This window comes from Lithobates pipiens, unplaced genomic scaffold (assembly GCF_037356315.1).
Source record: "Lithobates pipiens isolate NorthernLeopardFrog02 unplaced genomic scaffold, aLitPip1_a1.2 Scaffold_25, whole genome shotgun sequence".
In the NCBI taxonomy this organism is placed as follows: domain Eukaryota; kingdom Metazoa; phylum Chordata; class Amphibia; order Anura; family Ranidae; genus Lithobates; species Lithobates pipiens.
The window spans coordinates 21741623-21759201 of NW_027507787.1; the positions used below are offsets into that span (position 1 = coordinate 21741623).

At 43.3% G+C, this 17579-nt stretch overlaps 1 protein-coding gene across 1 annotated transcript in view; it reads right to left on the reverse strand.

Annotated features, from left to right (window-relative positions):
- The window catches only part of PCDH15 (protocadherin related 15), a 1670337-nt gene that overhangs the window by 1147776 nt on the left and 504982 nt on the right, over positions 1 to 17579 (reverse strand). The gene's annotated exons all lie outside the window — the stretch shown is intronic.

Consider the following 17579-nt stretch of genomic DNA (forward strand, 5'->3'; position numbering starts at 1 on the left):
GCAGAGGAAATACCAGATTCAGATAGCTCTTATATAGAGACACACTCAAACAGCAGTATGAGTGAAGAATCTTAATTGGAGTCACTAAAATAAAATGTCCAGGGGAAAAGGAAGGCTATCATAAAATATTCACAATTTTCTTTAGCAGAGCTGAAGAAAGGTATACAACTTCCTAGGACACTAAGAAGGAGTGTTATACTGTACATTGGCTGGCTTACAATTTGTCTGTGTGTAGGTGTCTTAAAACTCCAGTGGCAGTATAACCTGACTACTTCTAAACTCCTGTGTCCCTGAATGGATGAGAAAGAAATCTAGCATACATGAACATATAGGAAATCCTATATTTTAGTGTAAATCATGTATATAAGACATGAATTGCTTCATACCCCTGCTAAATTTTACTTCTCTGTAATTTATGTAGATGCATGTTTGCCCTTCTGGATAAAACGAATTTCAATCCACTGGTATTTTAATAATGGTATAGCTGGCCTACTGCAGTATTTTATTAATCATACGGTAACTGTAAAAGGAAAGATCATAACACATTTGGCTACATTTTAAATACTGAAAGGCATGGTTTTTACATGGTGATTAACATTTTACCATGGAAAGCAGATGGAGAGAGACAACATTTTGGCAGAACTTACAAGGTAAACTGTAAAAATGCTTAACACTTGAACAGTAATTAACAATGACATTAACATTTTAATGTTAAGTCCTCATTTAGCATTGACATATGATTAGCACATTGCTTGTTGTGTACATGATAAAACTGAGTACTAGGTTTTGGATATGGCAGAAAGGTGATTTTTTTTTTTTTTATATCTATGGATTAATCATAATATTATGTTAACATTTGCAAAGAAAAACAAACATTTTTTTGTGCATAAACTACTGTAAATCAGAAAGCTTGATATACACTATACCACAAGTATTGGGATGTCTGCCTTTACATGCACATGAAGTTTAATGGCATCCCAGTCTTAGTGAGTAGGGTTCAACGTTGAGTTGGCCCATCCTTTGTATCTATAATGCCCTGTACACACGGTTATTGTCGGAAAATCCGATCGTGTGTCGGCTCTATTGGACTTTTTCTGTTGGAAATTCCGACAGAAAAAGTTTGAGAGCTGGATCTAAAATTTTCGGACAACAAAATCCAATCTGACTTTTTCTGATAATTTGTAGAGAATTCCGACGGACAAAGTGCCACGCATGCTCAGATTAAATTACGAGACCAAAGCTATTGGCTACTGGCCTATTTATAGTCCCGTCGTAAGCAACAAATGTCACCTCGTTCCGAACGATCGGATTTCCCGACAACTTTGTCCAACCGTTTGTATGCAACACACATTTCGATCAAAATCCATCGTAAAAAATCAGACGGATTTTGTGGTCAGACTAACCGACCGTGTGTACAGGACATAACAGCTTCAACTCTTCTGGGAAGACTGTCCACAAGATTTAGGAATGTGTCTCTGGGAATAATAGACCATTCTTCCAGAAGCACATTTGTGAGGTCAGGCGCTGATGTAGTTAAGAAGGCCTGGCTTGCAGTCTCCACTCTAATTTATCCCAAAGGTGTTCTGTTGGGTTTGAGGTCAGGACTCTGTGCAGGCCAGTGAAATTCCTCCACCCCAAACTCACTCATGTCTTTATGGACGTTGCTTTGTGCACTAGTCCAAATCATTTGATGGAGGGGGGATTATGGTTTGGGGTTGTTTTTCAGGGGTTGGGCTTGGCCCCTTGGTTCAAGTGAAGGAACTAAGGCATCAGTATACCAAGAAATTTTTAACAATTTCATACGCCCAACTTTGTGGGAAAAGTTTTGGGATGGCCCCTTCCTGTCCCAACATGACTGGACCGCAAAGACATGGATGAGCAAGTTTGGGGTGAAAGAACATGACTTGAGCTTCAGTTTGTAAATGTTAAACACAGATCCCAATGGGAGGTTTGATTGCCACTTTAAGCAGGCCTCAGCAAGCTTTCAACAAACTTCACAAAGTGTGGAAGCTTGCTGGCAGTTTGCTTAAAGTGGCAAACATCACTCCCATTAGAATCTGTGTTCAACATTTACAAACTGGAGCTAAATGGTACTTTAAAAGCTTCAACAAAGCTTTCTGAACACTCTGCAAATGCTTTTTGAAAGCTTACTGTTAACACTGTTTGGAAGAAAACCGATCATAAACAACATACAGTACACCGTTAGAAATTTGTTTGTTCAAGGAAACTTTTTTTTATCCTGCTCCTTTGAATTTTCTTGCCCTTATGGTCAAAAATGAACATAGACTTCCGGTTCCATCGCTGTATGTAGTGGAGGGGTGAACCAGTAGCTCTGCTGCAGCCTGCAAGGAAAACAGGCATACAAACACCCGGGGAAGTTCCTCTACCACCAGATCTCTCTTCGCACCTCCCTGCATCAGGCAGACTGGATCGGTACCTCTCCCACCCTCAATCCCACTTGGTATCTCAGTCAAGGGACACATTCCCACTCACAGGCAGCCCTGTATCATAAAATGGCCATGGCAGCACGTCCTTCAACTCCCTCACGGGATGCCTCATGTCATGAGATATGCAATACAGCAGACAACAGGGAGGCTAGTGACAATATCGAAGCAAGGGGTGCATGACATACAGGACTCACATGGGAAGATAGCTCAGGTGGTAGCCACACTTCTGACCCCTACCATCACCTCAGTGGTGGACAGAGCAGTACCAGCAGGCATTTTACAGCTCAGGAAAGAGCTAGGGGAACAGTCTAAGAGGCTGACAGAAGCTGCTCAACATATTTCTTCACTAAAAGATGACCAATATCAAACAAATGCAGCTATGGAGCAATACACGCAAGCACAACAACACCTACATGACAGAATAGAGGAAATAGAGATCCATTCAAGGGGAAACAATTTAATAGTAATTCCTCTTCCAGAAACCATCAAAACTGGATCTCTGCTAGATATCTGTGCTAATCTCCTCCCAGAAGCTCTGGGTATATGCAACAAATGCATAAAAGAAAGAGCATACCGTGTTGGTGCTCCAGTGAACAATCGCAAAAACTCTAGACACATGATTGTCAAATACCTAAACTATGCATATCACCTAGCTATCCTGTAATGCTGTCAGCTATGGTACAACCATACAACTTATCCACACTTATACATAGCTCATTGAGATCAACTCCCAATCATCTTAAGAAAAACCTACTGATTTGTAGACATGTGCAGAGTAAAATATTTCGTTTCGGAATTTCGTTTTCGTCTGAAAACTTAATTTATTTAGTTACTCCCGAAATTCGTTTTTATTTATTTCATTTTTCGTTCAAAAATTGCATTCGTCCGAAAATCCACATGAATCACGGTCGAATCTGTCTTTGAAGGCTTATGGTGTCTGTCGAATGTATAAAGAAGATTCGACGGAGCTAGTATATAGCATACTTTAGAACCCTATTAAAGTCTATGGGACTCCAACGTTCAAAATCTAAAGTGCTCATTTTAAAGGCTAATTTGCAAGTTACTGTCCTAAAAAGTGTTTGGGGACCTGGGTCCTGCCCCAGGGGACATGGATCAATGCAAAAAAAAGTTTTAAAAACGGCCGTTTTTTCGGGAGCAGTGATTTTAATAATGATTAAAGTGAAACAATAAAAGTGTAATATTCCTTTAAATTTCGTAGGGGGGGGGTTGTCTATAGTATGCCTGTGAAGGGGCGCATGTTTCCCGTGCTTAGAATTGTCCCTGCACAAAGTGTCATTAATGCAGGAAAAAAAGTCCTTTAAAATCACTCGCAGCTATTATGAATTGTCGGCTCCCGTAATACAGAGAACACTCATTGAAAGTCATTGATAAAAAAATAAAAAAATAAATAAATAAAAAAGCGTGGGGGTCCCCCAAATTCAATTACCAGGCCCTTCAGGTCTGGTATGGATATTAAGGGGAACCCTGCCTCAAATTTAAGAAAAAATTTGACGTGGGGTTCCCCCTAAATATCCATAACCAGACCCTTCAGGTCTGGTATGGATATTAAGGGGAACCCCGCGTCAAATTTAAAAAAAAAATTGACGTGGGGTTCCCCCTAAAAATCCATACCAGACCCTTTATCCGAGCACGCAACCTGGCAGGCCGCAGGAAAAGAGGGGGGGACGAGAGAGCGGCCCCCCTCCCTCCTGAACCGTACCAGGCCACATGCCCTCAACATTGGGAGGATGCTTTGGGGGTCTGTGACCCCTCAAAGCACCTTGTCCCCATGTTGATGAGGACAAGGGCCTCATCCCCACAACCCTGGCCGGTGGTTGTGGAGGTCTGCGGGCGGGGGGCTTATCAGAATCTGGAAGCCCCCTTTAATAAGGGGACCCCCAGATCCCGCCCCCCCCCCCTGTTTGAAATGGTAAGGGGGTACAAAAGTACCCCTACCATTTCACAAAGAAAGTGTAAAAAATGTTTAAATAAAACAAACACACTTTTGAAAAATTCCTTTATTAAAAATAAAAAAATAAAAAAAAGATTCCAGCGGCGGTAATCCACTCTTGCTATCCATCGACGGACGGTCATATCTCCAGCGATGTCTCATGTCATCCAGCGCAGCGCAGCATCCTTCTTCTGTCTCCGTGGAGGAGACACTACAGACATTCCGGCGGCTGACGTTTGTTATATACGGAGGGCGGGGCCACCCGTCACCTGACCCCGCCCCCCTCTGACGCAAGGGGAAACCCGGGGTTCCCCGTGACGTAGGGGTGACCCCGCCCCCCTCTGATGTAACGGAAACCTGCCTGTGTTACATCAGAGGGGTGCGGGTCACCCCTACGTCACAGGGAACCCCGGGTTTCCCCTTGCGTCAGAGGGGGGCGGGGTCAGGTGACGGGTGGCCCCGCCCTCCGTATATAACAAACGTCAGCCGCCGGAATGCCTGTAGTGTCTCCTCCACGGAGACAGAAGAAGGATGCTGCGCTGCGCTGGATGATATTAGACATCGCTGGAGAGATGACCGTCCGTCGATGGATAGCAAGAGTGGATTACCGCCGCTGGAATCTTTTTTTTATTTTTTTATTTTTAATAAAGGAATTTTTCAAAAGTGTGTTTGTTTTATTTAAACATTTTTTACACTTTCTTTGTGAAATGGTAGGGGTACTTTTGTACCCCCTTACCATTTCAAACAGGGGGGGGGCCGGGATCTGGGGGTCCCCTTATTAAAGGGGGCTTCCAGATTCTGATAAGCCCCCCGCCCGCAGACCTCCACAACCACCGGCCAGGGTTGTGGGGATGAGGCCCTTGTCCTCATCAACATGGGGACAAGGTGCTTTGAGGGGTCACAGACCCCCAAAGCATCCTCCCAATGTTGAGGGCATGTGGCCTGGTACGGTTCAGGAGGGAGGGGGGGCCGCTCTCTCGTCCCCCCCTCTTTTCCTGCGGCCTGCCAGGTTGCGTGCTCGGATAAAGGGTCTGGTATGGATTTTTAGGGGGAACCCCACGTCAATTTTTTTTTTAAATTTGACGCGGGGTTCCCCTTAATATCCATACCAGACCTGAAGGGTCTGGTTATGGATATTTAGGGGGAACCCCACGTCAAATTTTTTCTTAAATTTGAGGCAGGGTTCCCCTTAATATCCATACCAGACCTGAAGGGCCTGGTAATTGAATTTGGGGGACCCCCACGCTTTTTTTTTTTTATTTATTTATTTATTTTTTTATCAATGACTTTCAATGAGTGTTCTCTGTATTACGGAGCCGACAATTCATAATAGCTGCGAGTGATTTTAAAGAACTTTTTTTCCTGCATAAATGACACTTTGTGCAGGGACAATTCTAAGCACGGGAAACATGCGCCCCTTCACAGGCATACTATAGACAACCCCCCCCCCCTACGAAATTTAAAGGAATATTACACTTTTATTGTTTCACTTTAATCATTATTAAAATCACTGCTCCCGAAAAAACGGCCGTTTTTAAAACTTTTTTTTGCATTGATCCATGTCCCCTGGGGCAGGACCCGGGTCCCCAAACACTTTTTAGGACAGTATCTTGCAGAATCTTTTCTCTCTGTCAAATCTTTTTTCTCTGTCGAATATTTTCTCTATATAATCTTGGACTAATAGAGGTAAGGTTAGGCACATTCGAACACAGGTTCTATAGACACAGATTGTTGTCAGAGTCATGTCGAATCTCCTATTCTATATCGAACTGTTGTAACAATGAAAACGAAAATAAAGCATTTATTTATGTCGGATCTTTCGTTTTTCGGATTTTGTGCTTTCGTTATCGTTTGTCAAAACGAAAACAAAAATAGCTGAAATTCGGACGAAAATGCATTCGGACGAAAACGAATGCACATGTCTACTGATTTGAGACGTAGTTATTGCATGGAGGGAGACAAGGAAAAATTTGGGCCTCTCACCTTTTGTCTCCAAATACTTACCCATCCAAGGGAACCCAATGTTCCCTCAAGGCCTTCAGTATGAGACAATTTTCAAAATGGAGAGATGAGGGGCTTTTCACGGTACTACTTACAGCGAACCCACAGACGAGCAGGTGACACGGGATCCCCCAGGGCGTGGAATCTAAGAGCCAGCCGGTGTTCTGCCAGGGACCCTCTCACAAAGGTTTGGACTTAGCTGCGTGCTGACCTCAGGTCACGACCCCCGGGTTCACCCTGCTCGCTAGGGAATTACCAGAAGGCACTGTAGACAAGGATGGATGGATGAAGCAAGGAGAGCCAGATAGTAAGCCAAGGTCAGGGCGGGCTGCAGACAACATAATCAGGACAAGCCGGGTTGGTACACAAAAGATCAGTTCACGAGAAGTCAGGTAAAACAGGTTACACAGGGGAGCTTCAGAAACAAACGTTGCTCAAGCAATGGTAGCTAGTTTGGAAGAGATTTAAACAGAGAAGCACATGAGGGGCTGAACAGGAAGTAGCAGGAAGGAAACATATATTAGGCAACAGGTGAAGGGCAGCGAGGCCCATAGCTGCAGAGAGCACAGAGCTGAACACCTGACAGTGGACAACAGATGCCAGCCGACCCACTGCAGTAAAGGTGAGACATAGATCAGATTTAAGCTTTCTCAACAGCTTTCTCAACTTGCAGTATCAACAGCTTTTTGCAAGTGGATACACACCAAATATCTGCATCTGAAGAATAGAGCGTTGAGAGCTTTGGGGGAGGTGACAACAGGAAGAAAAATGAACTAGCACAGTAGTGTGCAAAAATACAAACATCTAAGTGTACAAAAAAGGTGCATGTGCAGCACACACAAAAAGTTCACTTAAGGGTGTGTCTCTTGTCCACCCCCCCCCCCCCCGAAGGAGCAGGACCTTACCATGCCCACTGGGGCACAAGGCTCCGGACGGGCAAGGCTCAACTTTATACTCAAAGCCAAAAGGTCTGGTGGACCCTTCACCATATGAAAAACAATAGCGGGTGACTGATGGCACCTATGGCCGCAGAATCCTGAAGAAAGCAGCCTCCTCCCCGGCAACATGGATGCATGGAGCGGTTTAGGGAACTCTCTAATTTTTAAATAAACTTAAGCAAATCTGTTATCTTGCCCTTTAATATTGCTCATGCGGATTCTCTGGAGAGTGTGTTTCCTTTTCAATGGCAACCAATTCAGATTACCTACTCAGGCATTAAATTGATGCCTAAAGATGATTCTTCCTAAAATGCTACATTTTATTCAAATGCTTCTGATGGGGGTGCCCAGGTCTTATTTTTGCTTGGTATGTTGTTCTTTTTTTCCCCATCTATCTTCCCCCATCTATCTTGTCAACTTCTTTGTCGCACTAAAAGTACTGGGGGCTTAGGACTGTACAGCCTTTTCATCCACTACCAGGCCAAGGCCTTTAAGCACATTGTGAATTGGAACCTACATGTCCGGAAAAAAACTTTGGGTACCTCTTGAGAAAGTACTGGTGGGTCGAAATCTGACTAATGCTTTGTGGTTGGATCATATTTTTAGGGGACTGGCAAATTCTACGTCTCCTTTCTCCCATGCTACTATGGTCATCTGGGATAGGGTAAATAGAACACATAAGCTGGCCCCATTTCCTTCCCCTCTTTTACCACTGTTTTTTTTTTCCTGTTTCATCCCGAGAGAATGTTGTGCTTTCTTTGGCCCCTGGGGAGGTTCCGTGGATGTCAAGTGCTTCCAGTTTTAGGCTGAATCTGAGCTTAAATCTCTGGCAGCATTAAGGGAAGAATGGGGTATTAGCCCATTGGATTCTTGGAGGCACCTACAGCTGCAGGATTTCTTTGGGGGCCCTCAGGGGCAGGATATGCCCTGGGGATTCTCTCACCCACTTTGAGGCCCTGTGTATGTTGAGTTGTTGACAGAGAGACAGACAAGTTATCCTGCATCTATCCCTCAGTATCTTCACATTGTTGGAGGGGATGTGGACAAAGGGGAACATACCTGCATATTTGGTGGGAATGCCCCCACATTAAACCATTCTGGTGTTGAAGTCTGGAATATTATAGCAGAGGCCATACAACATCAGTTAGGTGATCCAGTATTATTCCATGCTACTCATCTGCCAGTTGGTAAATACAAATGATCAGTGATATCCCACCTCCCTAATGCTGGCAAGAGTCTGATACCCCTGCATTGGAAATCCTCTGGATCCCCCCCCCCCCCCCCCACAGTGAGAGAGTGGCTCCTTAGGGTACAAGAAATCCAGTCAGCAGAGGAGTGGTGGTATCAATGTGATGACAAATACTTTCAGTATTATAAGAACCAGGGCATTGTGTATTAACTTCACTACCTCTTGTAATTACAAAACACTTTTTATTGTTTTATTTGTTTTTAAGATGTAAAATGCTCACTCAATTGTTCTGAAATTGAAGCTTGTTCATACTCTCTAAAATGTTTCCAACTAGTCACTGACAAACAAGTACATTATTTTTTTATTTCTAGTTGCAATGTGCTTACTCTCTCTCAGAAGTTGTGGCCTATCCAAGAAAAATGTATAAGGTGTGTTGCAAATATGCAAAATTTTTTGGACTTTAACCGCTTCAGCTCCGGAAGGTTTACCCACCTTCTTGACTAAGCCATTTTTTGTGATACGGCACTGCGTTATTTTAACTGACAATGGGCACAGTGTTGCACAACTGCACAATATAAAATTGATGTCCTTTTTTTTTCCAGTGTTTTCAGACCTCAGGAAATTACATCGGTCAATACATCAGGATTTAAGATATATACCATAGCATGTGGACTCATACAGACTAAATAATATATACTGATTTGGGTTATTTTTCAGTTATTTGCAAAACGTTATAACAGAAACAGAGAAAAATGCCTATTTTCAAAATGTTCTGTCTTTTTTGGTTTATTTAGCAAAAAATAAAACCCAGTGGTGATTAAATAACACTATAAGAAAGCCCTGTTTGTGTGAAAAAAAGATACAAAAAATGTCATATAGGTAAAGTGTTGCATGACTGATCATTGTCATGCAACGTGTGACATCACTGAAAGCTGAAAATTGGCCTAGGTAGGAAGGGGATAAAAGAACTCAATTAATAGTTCAGTTTACAATTGCAGTTTTGATTCCTGCTAGCTGAAATTTAGGACACATTTACTGCACTTAAAGCTACTCTGTCAGCAAACAGAATTTTTTTTTTTAACAATTAGTTTTTATTGAAAAATTTGTATAAAACATATACAGAAAGAAATGAAAATAAAGGAAATAAGAGGTAACAGAGAAAACAAAGGATATGTACATTTCACTAAGTTAGAAAAGGTACATAGGTCATTTGTCAGAGCACGAGCATTAGATACATTTCACATTAGGTTCCATCCGGAGATCGTAAGTTATTAACCACTTGCTTACTGGGCACTTAAACCCCCCTCAGTCCCAGACCAATTTTCAGCTTTCAGCTCTGATGCACTTTGAATGACAATTGCGCGGGCATACAACACTGTACCCAAATGAAATTTTTATCATTTTTTTTCCACAAATAGAGCTTTCTTTTGGTGGTATTTAATTACAGCTGGGAGTTTTATTTTTGCTAAACAAACAAAAAAAGATGCAAAAAAAAATAAAAAATCATGTTTAATAGTTTGTTATAAAATTTTGCAAACAGGTGATTTTTCTCCTTCATTGAAGTGCGCTGATGAGGCGGCACTGATAGGCTGCACTGGTGGGCACTGATGGGCTGCATTGGTGGGCACTGATAGGCTGCATTGGTGGGCACTGATAGGCTGCACTGGTGGGCACTGATAGGCTGCTCTGGTGGGCACTGATAGGCTGCACTGGTGGGCACTGATAGGCATAGTTAAGGCGGCACTAATAGGCACAGATAAGGCGGCACCGATGGTGATCGGCTTTTTTTTTTCTCCTCGCGCTGACAGCGCGAGGAGGAATAATAGCCGATTACCGGCTCCGTTATATCACATGATCAGCTGTCATTGGCTGACAGCTGATCACGTGATAAGGGGTCGGATCGACCCCTTGCACGGATCAGTGATCAGGCGAGTTTTGTAGACTCGCCGATCACAGAGCGCGCCGCGCGCGCCCCTCGGGGGGCGCGCAGGCCATTCGTGCACGGGACTACGTCAATAGACGTAGTCCCGGAAAAGGAGATCCGCGCTGTAGCCATCATTCGGCTATAGCGCGGGTCTCAAGTGGTTAAACAAAGCTTCATATTACTCATACCAAAGCCTATCAATGGTAGGCGTCATTCTCTCTGCTCTGATATAGGACAGTAGATAGTTAGTAGGGAGAAGAAGGAAGGGGAGGGAGAGAGGGAGGGAGGGGGGGAAGGGGGAGGGGGAAAAAACGGGGGTTAGTGGGTCATTGGTCCAGTGGTCACCTCCATCCATCATTTTTGCATCAGTATAAGACATGGATATTAGAATCAAGCAGATTTGTACCATTTTGTCCACGCTTGCCATTTTCCAACTATCTTCCCTCTATTACCTTGTCTACTAGCAACTAAGGTTTCATACACAAAATGAGTTTGGGTGGTCATCAGAACTTCAGACACTCTTGGAGCAGAGTCGGATTTCCAATGTTTTACTATCAGTGTACGAGCTACCAAGAGAATGTGTGTAATCACTACTCTGAATTCAGGGGGAAAATTGTTTATTCCTATGTTCAATATAGCTAGGGAGGGATTAGGCCTTGTAATGATTCCCGAGATACTGGAGACGATGCGGAACAAGGAGTTCCAGAAGCTAGTCAGGCTCCTACAACTCCAAAACATATGGTATAGATTTCCAATATATCCACACCGTCTCCAGCACAACGGGGACCCCCCACGGTCAAACTTAGATATTTTATAGGGTGTGAGATACCATCGTAGGGCAATTTTTTGTGATAGTTCCCAGTGATTAACGGATTTAGAGGAAACGTAAATAGCTCGGAATGCCTCTTTCCATTGCTGGAGCGTGAATGTAGTGTTCAGATCTCTCTCCCACAACACGTAGGGGCGAGATTGAGCAAATTCTAATTTATTTTGGTATATGTTGTGAAAAAGGAAGATCCCGCCACGGGCTAGGGAACTAGAGTTATAGAAAAAGGAAAGAACTGCGCTAACCACGAATACCCAATGTGAGTAGGGTATGTATATGTGCCAGACCCACGATATGGGTCTTAATATCTTAATGTCTCCAAGACCACCTCCAAAATATAATGCAAACCATATACAAATAAGTGCAATTTAAATACAAAAACAAACCATAAATGCGTGTCAAGAGTGTGAGTTCACCAAACACAATATGAGTATATCAAACTCAGTGCATATACCTCTAGAAAATAAAAAGTTAAAAAAATAGAATAGAATATGAAAAAAATGTTTGCAATTTTTTTACATAAATGAACTATCAAGAAAAAAGATTGTATTTAGAGACACTCTATATAATGTCCATATAGTCATATGTCAAAAAATAATAATAGAATGTCCATATAGTAAACAAACACCAGTGAAGTAAAGCTTCAAGTGGAGTACAGCAGTGAAGGACAAACTTCAAACAGCTGAGTTATAAGTACACAAATTAAATCTTCTCCAAAGATGTACTGTGCTTTTCCCAACACCGAATGAGTGAATTGGCTCCTTACCAGATCCAAGCGACCCCCCGTTACAGAGGGTCACCACAGGCGACAATAGTCAAAGGATATCCGGATAGCGATTCCTCCTCAAGCGATCCTGAATCTTTCACGCGATAGGGTTATGGCTGTTATTCCACATATCACTCCCAACTCAACGTGGTATCACATAGGGAAAAACATAGGCTCCAGATAGTGTAAAACCAAATGACTTTAATTTGCAAAAACGAACGTATACACTTACATAAAAGACTTTAAAAGCAGGTTCAAAACAGAAGCGTGCACTGGCCGGATGCACGCCAACGCAGAGACCGACCCGTCCTTCCTGGTCCAAAAAGAACGAACACGACTGGGGTGACGTCGACACGTTCGCACCGCCCTACGCGTTTCGTAATAATTTACGTCGTCCAGGGGCTATCCGGATATCCTTTGACTATTTTCGCCTGTGGTGACCCTCTGTAACGGGGGGTCGCTTGGATCTGGTAAGGAGCCAATTCACTCATTCGGTGTTGGGAAAAGCACAGTACATCTTTGGAGAAGATTTAATTTGTGTACTTATAACTCAGCTGTTTGAAGTTTGTCCTTCACTGCTGTACTCCACTTGAAGCTTTACTTCACTGGTGTTTGTTTACTATATGGACATTCTATTATTATTTTTTGACATATGACTATATGAACATTATATAGAGTGTCTCTAAATACAATCTTTTTTCTTGATAGTTCATTTATGTAAAAAAATTGCAAACATTTTTTCATATTCTATTCTATTTTTTAACTTTTTATTTTCTAGAGGTATATGCACTGAGTTTGATATACTCATATTGTGTTTGGTGAACTCACACTCTTGACACGCATTTATGGTTTGTTTTTGTATTTAAATTGCACTTATTTGTATATGGTTTGCATTATATTTTGGAGGTGGTCTTGGAGACATTAAGATATTAAGACCCATATCGTGGGTCTGGCACATATACATACCCTACTCACATTGGGTATTCGTGGTTAGCGCAGTTCTTTCCTTTTTCTATTTCTGTTTGGTGTATTCTTGGTGTACATTTGAATTGCAGCTTCTGTTCAATACCATTTGTATTCCGTAGCGCAGTTTTTCCCTTTTTTTCGCAACTAGAGTTATAGAACTTCCAAGCATCTTTCGGGATGAACACCTGGTGGGATCTCATGGACCCTAAACAATGCATCACTTGATAGTATGTATATCTGTCTAAGGGCAGTAGGCCATATCGGCTCCGAAGCATGTCAAAGTCGATGGGCTTAGACTCAGCGTATAAATCAGAGAGAAACTGAATCCCTTTGTCATGCCATTTAGCCACAGAGAGATTAGGAACGATGTGTGAGATAGCCTTTAATGGTACGGGTATCTCCATGACCTCCTGTCCTTCCGAAGCGAGTTTTTGGAGAGTTCTCCAAGCTAGTAAGGAGGCCTGGATGGTGGGAGGAAGGGTGTGCACGGAGTATGGTTTTAAGGCGTCCAGGAGAAGCATTAGCTTCAGTTCGCCTGTCGGGCATAGAGCTTTTTCCAATGCAACCCAAGGTGTCTCGTATAAGGGATTAAGCCAGTTTTTGAGTTGTGTAAGGAGTGAGGCCCTATAATAATCCCGGATATCCACTAGGCCCATACCGCCCGCTAGTTTGTGTTTCACCAGTAGTGCTTTTGCGCATCTCGGCTTTTTACCCCTCCAGATAAACTGCTTAAGTAATGCATTGAAAGGTCCTATATGGGTATCCCTCAGGGGGATCGGGAGAGTGCGGAACATATACAGAATTTGTGGTAAAATAATCATTTTAAAGGTGGCTAGTCTCCCTGACCAGGTCAATTCTGTTCTATTCAGTTGAGCGGTTTCTGTTTTAAGTTTTGCCAATAGGGAAGAATAATTAGTAGGGGCTAATTGCTTTAAATCTACTGTTACCTTAATGCCCAGGTAGGTAATATATTCCTTGCTCCAACTATAGGGAAATCCTTTTTTTAATACAACCTCTAAGGGAGGGGGAATGTCCAGTCCTAAGACTAAGGATTTTGTAGGATTAACTTTATAGAAAGAGATTTCACCAAACTCCGTCAGGATCTGATGAACCCGTACAAGAGAAGTGTCTGGGGCAGTCAGAAACAAAATGATATCATCGGCAAATAAATTCAATACATGCTCCTTACCCTGTACATCGAAGCCAGTGATGGAGGGATCCGACCTCACCCTCTCCGCCGGTGGCTCAATGAGGAGGTTAAAAATGGAGGGAGACAGGGGGCACCCCTGTCTCCTGCCATTTGATATATCAAAAACCGATGACAGCATATTAGATGTATAAACTTGTGCACAGGGTGAGGAGTACAGGGCCAGGACGGCTGAGAGTATGGGGCCTGAAAAACCAAACCTCATCAGAACCTGCCTCATGTATCCCCAATGTATCCTGTCGAATGCCTTCTCTGCGTCCAAAGAAAGGAGCAGAGAAGGCGTGCGACAGGTCTTTGCATATTGGATGATATTAATGACCCTTCTTGTGGCATCAGATGCCTGTCTACCTGTAGTGAAGCCAGACTGATCAGGGTTGATAAGAGAAGGGAGTATCGGAAGCAATCTAAGTGCTAGAATTTTAGCATAGATCTTAACATCTGTGTTGAGAGAAATCGGCCTAAAATTAGCCGGAGTGATGGGTTCTTTTCCCGGTTTTGGGATCGTTACCACATATGCCTTAAGCATCTCCCTAGGGAAAGAGGCCGAGGACACCGCCGCTGCATAGATCTGTTGGAGACAATTGCTCACAATTTTTTTTATAATAGTCATTTGGTAGGCCATCGGGGCCAGGGGACTTTCCCAACGGGAGCGTACTAATGACTCTTTCGATCTCAGACTTCGTCACTGGGGCGTTAAGCATGGCAAGCTGCTCAGCTGAGAGAATTGGTAATTGAATTTTATCTAAGAACGATTGTATAGCTTCGTCAGTCGGATTGGGAGTGTTTGGATCCCTATCCAAATTATATAGTGTTGCGTAGTAATCGGCAAATGAGTCTGCAATCTCCTGTGGATTAACCATCTTTTTGTTATCTTGGGCCCGCAATAAGTACGGTATTCTAGATTTAGTCCTAATGCCTCTAAGCCTTTGGGCCAGAAATTGACCCACTCTGTTCCCTGAGGAGTAGTAAGACAACCTCAGTGAACGAACGTACTTATCATACTGTTCGATTAACAGGAGTCTGAGATCGGAACGAGCCAGAGACAGCTGTTGGGCCATGTGGGAATCAATATTGGTTTTATTAAGAGATTCAAGGGTTTTTATGGTAGTGAGCAATTGGTCAACCTTTTGCGTCCTCCGCCTCTTTTCCCCTTGCACAAATCTTAATCATCACCCCTCTAATATATGCCTTATGGGCGCACCATAGTACCATCGGATCATCCACGGATCCTTCATTGCAAGCAAAGTATTCTTTCAAATGAGCTCTAATGCTGTCAGCATGATCTGACATTTGGAAGATATGGGAGTTGGCTCTCCAGATGTAAGCAGGTCCGGGTGTGTGCCCCTCCATCACCACAATGGAGACCGGGGCGTGATCAGACCACGTTATGTTATGTATAGTGGATGCGGATACCGCCTGTAACAGTTGTTTATCTACAAGTATTAAATCTATTCGGGAGTACGAGTTATGCCTGGAGGAATGACATGTATAGTCCCGTTCGTTGCTGTGTTGGCACCTCCATACATCATAGACATCTGCGGCATGTAGAAGAGGTTGTAATTTAGGAGGAGGTCTTTTAGCCACCGTAGTAGAGTCAAGGGCAAAATCCGGGGTTATGTTATGATCTCCACAGATTACCAAGGAGCCCCATCGTATAGATGCAATCTTCCTATAGAGTCTCTGTAGGAAACGAATTTGGTGGGCATTGGGCACGTATAAATTTACCAGGGTATATGGCCTGTTATTGAGCTCCCCCTGAACTATTAAAAAGCGACCAGCTGGGTCAGCATGTAGCTCTTTCAGGGTAAAGGACACAGAGTCTCTGATAGCAATAAGAACCCCTCTTTGTTTCTTAGGTGCACAGGCCATGAACATGAGCGGAAAACTTTTATGCTGTAATTTTGGGGCCTTATCCGCTTCAAAATGAGTTTCTTGTATATAAAGGACATCTGCTCTGAGTTTGATAGCTTCCTTCCAGGCAGAAAAGCGCTTTGCAGGGTGATTTAGCCCGTTAGCGTTAAAAGAGACTACTTTGAAAGACATAGTTATCAGTTACATGTGGATACTCACGGCACCTGAAATATTGACCGCCAATGTCCTGTATTGTAGCACAGCGACCAGGCAACTGTATTAGTCTATTCTCCAGGGCACTCGCATCCGAGAGAGGGAGGAGACGACCAGACCACGGGAAACATGGACGAAAAGGGGGGAAAGAGAGGGATAAAGTCATGTCCAGAAAAAAGAAACAAAACATTAATAAAAAAGTAGGATTCAGCAAGAACCAGAGGGCGGAAAAACCGTCCATTATTACTAGGGGGGGAAAAGGAACACACTAGTGCTCCATAGTGTGACATGGACCCAATATGTATCCACCTGCCCCTCAGTGAGGGAGGCTAGCAAGTTAAAGGCTACTTTTCTTAACCTTTTTCTTCTTTTTATGCGACACTGTATGCCATTTTGCTGGAAAGTGTGCCACTTTTACGGAAGAGGACTCATCGGCAGCGTGTACCGGTAAGATGGCCAGGGAACGCAGCAGGTCTAGGCCCTCTTCAATATTAGTCACCACAGTGGTGTTGTCTTCATGGGTAACAGTCAGTTTCACTGGGTATCCCCATCTATACGGAATATTGTGATTCCTTAAAGCTTTGGTCACAGACACTAATGACTTCCGCTTTTGCATCGTGTATTGCGAAAGATCCGCAAACAATTGAATGTGGGCGAATTTTTCTGGTGGATACTGCTGCTTGCGAAAAGCCATCATGAGCTTCTCTTTAGTTTGGAAAAAGTGCACTCTCATTAACACATCTCGGGGAATGTTGTCTGGTAGATGAGATGGTTTGGGTAGCCTGAGGATGCGATCTACCTGCATCTCCGCTTCATCTGTAGAGGGTAGGAATGCACACATTAGTTCCTTAGCATATTGTTGTAGCTGTGCAGGGAGGATGGTCTCAGGGACTCCTCTTAGTTTGATATTATTCCTTCTCGACCTGTCCTCAAGGTCTGCGATTTTACCCTTTAGCCATGCGATTTCATCCGCTTGCTCATGAAAGGCGTCAATCAATGTATTATGTGAGGTTGCAAATTCCCCCATTTTAGTCTCTATATGCTCAACTCTGCCACTCATCTCCCCCACTTCATTTTTAAAAGTGCTGACACATTTCAGCATGTCTGCATGCATGGAAGTGCGGAGGGAGAGAAAACAGGTTTATCAGCAGTGGGGAAAGCATTGAAAGGGTCTGTCAGCTCTCTTGTGTCCTCCAATGATTCCTGCTCTGTGCTCACCTGTCTGCAGTCTTCCTCTAACCGCGGTTTAGACTTCACAGGGCTGCAGGAGTTCAGTGTAGATGCCACTGGGGAATGTCCA